Below are 6,000 nucleotides of genomic sequence, written 5' to 3' on the forward strand. Positions count from 1 at the left end.
ATATACAGTTTTTGCCATAAAGGAAATGGGTGATGCTAAGTTGTGGCATGCACGCTTTGGTCACTTGAACTTTGACAGTTTGCTAGATTTGCATTTAAAGTATGACATGGTGTCTGAGCTGCAATATCTTGAAGCCCCTATCAAACATGTTTGTGAGGGATGTATTCTTGAAAAATCAGTGCACCAGCATCATTTCCCAAAGATAGTTCAACTAGAGCTATCAAAAAATTATTGCTTATACACAGTGATGTATGTGGTTCTCCTATGAGAGGACACCATCTATTAGGGGCTACCTCTATTTTGTCACGTTCATTGATGATTATTCCAAACATACATGGTAAATCCATTGAAACAAAAATCAGGGGTTTTTATGTGCTTTAAGCACTTTGTTATTATGGTTGAAAATGTTTCTACATGTAAGATTGGTACCTTGAATGTACTGATCGCAAACAAGGGGGAGCATATGTCTAAGGAGTTTCATGCATACATGGCTGATCATGGGATAAAACATTAATGTACTATGTCCTATACACCTTAGCAAAACGATGTATCCGAATGCAAATACAAGTCTCTCATGGAGATAGCACGTTGTATGGTTAAAAGTGAGCAGTTACCTCAGTTTCTAGCTAGAAGCAGTCATGTGTGTAACATATATTTTGAACAGGTTTCCTACAAAGACTTTGACAGTTATGCCTTCTAAAGCTTGGAATCCTTTGTGGCTCCCTTATGCATTTTTGGTTGTCTTGCTTATGTACTTGTGCTAAGAAAATTTGTAGCAAGCTTGACGATAAGGTTGTTAAATGTATTTTTGTGGGTATAGCTCGAAAAATAAAGGTTACCATCTCTAATATCTATCATCGTGCTACCAACTAGATTCTTGTGTGAATTCTTATTAAAAGCTTATGTAATGAAGATGAGCATGTCTCCTTTGATGAAGCGGAGGAATCGGACAATGGATGAGTGCTATGCAATGTGAATATGAACCTATCTCCTTTGATGAAGCGAAGGAATCTCCTTTGATGAAGCAGAGTAATCGAAACAATAGATGAGTGCTATGCAATGTGAATATGATGCTTTACTCAAAAATAGTACTTGGGAGTTGTTTGATTTGCCTCATGGCAAGAAGGCCATTGGCACGAAATGGGTTTACAAGCTTAAACGTAAAGCTGACAGTAGTGTAGAGTAATATAAAAGCAAGGCTTTTTACAAATGGTTATGCACAGGAAAAAGATATTGAAGATGGTAGATGAATAACAAAACAACTGCAAATAACTCAATGCTGAAATTAGTTACAAGACATGTGCATAAGATAGCAATACATATTGAAAGTGAAGTTGAGAGACATATGATGGAGGCCAATCGAATCTATTATAAATGGCAATTTCATATTAGGTGTGTACGTGGTATGCCTACCTTAATTTTTGCATGAATCACCGGCTAAGGGCCTGGGAACTCTTTTCCTTGGTACGTGGGCAAAAACACAACCAAATCTTTATAAAAGAATCCCACCAATATAGTGGTCAGGTGGTTGGCTAACCCATGGGCCAGATGGGGTGGATCGGAGGATTCCTATGAAACAACTAGATACGATTAGTTACGTTCATTAAATTAAATCCTGAGAAGACCTTGTTCTGTGGGAGGGGATCAGCGGGGATGTTGCTCGTAAATGAGGAAAAAATCAGTGATGGACCAAGTGCAAGTCTCTTCTTGATTTGACCATGTGACTTCAAGTTTAGTCAGATCAGTTTAACTAGTTAAGATTTTAACTCGTTAGAGTAATTCCCCCGTTAGAAGATTTTCCCATGGTGGAATCGCCCGTGCCTTCTTCCAAGCGAGGGGAGTTTTTTCGAGCTCGATTTCGGAGGAACTGCCGGGCTAGTCTCTCGTTCGGACATCCACGGGCGAGGCCCCAAGTGTGGATCCCCGCCCCGCACGGGAGGCTAACGCCGCTTCTGCCGCGCTGTCGGAACCCCGGAGGGGGGATCTCACAGAGTGATTGTCTCACCATTTTATAGTAGTGAGAATAACCTTACCAACTCATTTCACTAGATATGAGGAGTTGTTTACACATGTAATGATGCCTCCTTGAGGAGCATGCTCGAGGAAAGAAAACAAATCACACTCAAAAATAATGTGCTTGGTTGCTAGCACCACTATCAAAGTACCAGACATGCTTATATGCATATATGCACTAACATGCATACATCATCATGGATAGAAGGGTCATAACTAATCAACATGTGCATAGTTTATTGACTCCTTCTTTTGAGCACTTGGTGTGGATGTATCACCCAGAGCACTTGGTGCTAAAGTATCAAGAAAAGCCATGATTGAGTCTTTCTTCTTCTTTTTCTCCAGCCTTTTTCTGCCTACATTAATATAATAGCATGGCTTTCGATAGAGTAATTATATTTTCTTTCTTCTTAGGCTTATCGCCCCCCTTCTCGACATCGTTTGCTAGAACACTAGGCTGATTTTGGCTTTGGCTTATAGCCACCGTAGGAAAAGGATTTTCCTTTACCTGTTTGATTGGCATACTAATTCAATTTTGTCGAGATTGCTCTTCTTACAAGATTAGTACAACCAATTCATCAAACATAAGGGCTTTGGGGTCACCCTTCATCTCATGAGCCAAAGTGTGGATGCAAAACCCTCGTATAAATCTAGTAAAGCTGTGAGAATAGTAGACACCAATGAATAATCTAGATAGGTCTCATCAATATATGCAAGCCAATCCCTGAGATCTTTGATCCTTGTGAGAAACTCATCCATTAAATCTCCCTCATTCATATGCTCGCACTCTTAACTGCTTGTGTAAATAGGCCACTTGTGCCTCGTTGTGCACTTGGTAAAGCATACCAAGCGCATCCCAAGACTGCTTTACAATTTTACATGAGTGATTATAAGGAATAATGATCGTCTTTACAGAAAGTGCCACCAATGCATGTGTCTATGCATCCCTATCATTCCACCTAGTTTGTTTCATTATTGTGGGAGGTACAAAGATATATGTCACAATCATATCTGAACTAGTGTCACCTTCCAAAGTACATGTACTACAACCAATTCATCAAACATAAGGGCTTTGGGGTCACCCTTCATCTCATGAGCCAAAGTGTGGATGCAAAACCCTCGTATAAATCTAGTAAAGCTGTGAGAATAGTAGACACCAATGAATAATCTAGATAGGTCTCATCAATATATGCAAGCCAATCCCTGAGATCTTTGATCCTTGTGAGAAACTCATCCATTAAATCTCCCTCATTCATATGCTCGCACTCTTAAACTGCTTGTGTAAATAGGCCACTTGTGCCTCGTTGTGCACTTGGTAAAGCATACCAAGCGCATCCCAAGACTGCTTTACAATTTTACATGAGTGATTATAAGGAATAATGATCGTCTTTACAGAAAGTGCCACCAATGCATGTGTCTATGCATCCCTATCATTCCACCTAGTTTGTTTCATTATTGTGGGAGGTACAAAGATATATGTCACAATCATATCTGAACTAGTGTCACCTTCCAAAGTACATGTACTATCTTGTGCTAAATGAGATAGGGTGTGCCTCCATACCAATGACAACATTCCAAAGCCCTTTGTATACATTATGTATTATATATGACCACAATAGTTAATTAGTCCCATCAAGCTTATCCTTAGTGTGGAAAGCATCCTAAATACATCGTTGCTTGGCATTTTGCCCTACAAATAACTAATCTCTGACACAAAAATGCGAATATCGTAACTACTTTTGTAGGTACTATCAATGCCCATTGAATGTAACTGAGATGGGTACTAATAGATCACCGATGTGATAAATGAAATTTACAAAGCTTATAGCAGTGTAGAGTGTGGAAATGTTACTTAGCAGGAATGTAAAAATCAAAGATAATGTTGACGATGATGTTGAAGCTTTTAATGATGAGATTAAAGATGTGATGCCGAAGATGACGATGGACCTATCTACGCACCAAATGTTGTTGTAGTGTAGAAAACCCAAAATTGAATAAAGATAGTTCGAATTAACACTCCCCCACAAAGTCTACGAAAACTTTATAGCATGCAAACGAGCCCCATAACGCATCTGTAAATGCCCTAAAACAAGAAAGAACAAAGTTAACATTACACTATAGGGTATACCTTCTCGACCTAAGAGGATAGCTCAATCTGAGACAATTAAAAGATTGATTCAAGGAGAAAATGGGGCAAGACCCAAGAGAACCTAATGTGATACCGATTGTTGAAGTCGAGATCAAGGTAGCAATACATACATAGATGTAGCAATCAACGAGAGATAAATAGATGCACAACACTCCAAGTAGAGAATAAGTGAAGTACAAGTAAAGTGACATGATAAGGTCACTTACACACACTCATAAGAGTATGTATATACACTTAAGGGAAAAAACCTCCTAAAAAGGGAAAAAGGTTCCCGGCCCATTAGTAGCCTATGTCCACACATCACTACCAAATAAATGGCTATAATGCGTACGTACGTACGTACGTACATACCTGCATATACACCACACACACACACACACACACACACACACACACACACACACACACACACACAAGCACACACAAGCACACACATAAGTTAAAATTGAGATGTATACAGGCTCAAAGTCATGAATACATCAAATAAAATAATTAATGATTTTTGAAGCTACTATGAAAACCTAATAAACAATAAGAACACTCTAAAACATATCATTACATTACATCAAGTATCTCACCTAAATACTTCTTTAAGTCTATCCAAGAGCATTAATGATACACTTTTTTCACCCCATGGTACACCTTATGTGATGAGTATGAAGCATGTAACCCCATCCAATCCATGTGCCTTATAAATGGCATCTTCACGTTCACCCATTCACAATCACCAATAGCCCTTGACAATAACCAATCAAACTTTACTCTAATGAACCATATCTAAACAACAATGATCTAAAGGTTCTTGGTTCCCCTCAATAACACAATGTCCACCATCACCATAATTTTAACATTTCCCTTTGGTGATGCTTTCCTTTTGTGTCCATACATCCTAGGGTATAAATGTCAAGTTCACAACTAGATGGACCACCTTAATGCCACCCTAACCAACTGGAAACAACATTACAATTTAGGGAAGAGGTGATAGACCTATAAAGTGAATCCATGCCCTTATTTACTTAAAATGAGCCTAAGATCCCAAACTCTTGACACACATAACTTAAATATTTTCATGCCTCAACTCAACTATTTCTAACAAAGATTAAAATGTAGAAGAAATTTTGATGAAGAATTTGTTGGTGCCCAATCCAATGGTGATCTTGTCATTTGTGATGCTTGATCCAATGGTGATCTTATCATTAGTGTTGCATGATCCAATGGTGATCTTGTCAATTTCATGTGAGTCAATGTAGATCCATTTGATGACACCCATGGTGGCCACATTGTGGCACTGATACCATCAAAGATATCAATGTCATTATTATTGGTTCAAAAGACATTGGTAAATCTTATAAACCCATGTGAACAAGGACTTACCTTTAAATCCCTTTTCAAATGTCATTTACTCTTAGCTATATGAACCTCCTCTTATGTAAAAAAATTTACACCAATTTATCTTTCTAAGTTTTCTCAAAGCCAACCAAAAAAATAAGCTTATTTGTTGCTGATGGGGCCACTGGCAGCCTACATCACATAGATTTCTTCTTGCTACACTAAAGGTGGTATAATGTTGTCGTATTTAGGCCCGAGTACTTATTTATGTTGGTTGTACACAAAGAAGATGTATGTGCCATTAGGACATTTTGGAGGTCATTCGTAGGGCCTTTTAGTAAAGAGAGAAAAATGAGCGCATCCAATCAGGAAGAAGGCAACGTTACGTTGAAAAATAGGTTATTTCTTTTTTCTAAATCCAAAAACTCTTCTTTCTCATGTCAAATATACTCTACTTACACTTGATAGTCACTTTTCACACCCGAATGCATTAAACACACCTACACTTT

This window comes from Cibotium barometz, chromosome 3 (assembly GCF_041138505.1).
Source record: "Cibotium barometz isolate CiBa-2024 chromosome 3, ASM4113850v1, whole genome shotgun sequence".
In the NCBI taxonomy this organism is placed as follows: Eukaryota; Viridiplantae; Streptophyta; class Polypodiopsida; order Cyatheales; family Cibotiaceae; genus Cibotium; species Cibotium barometz.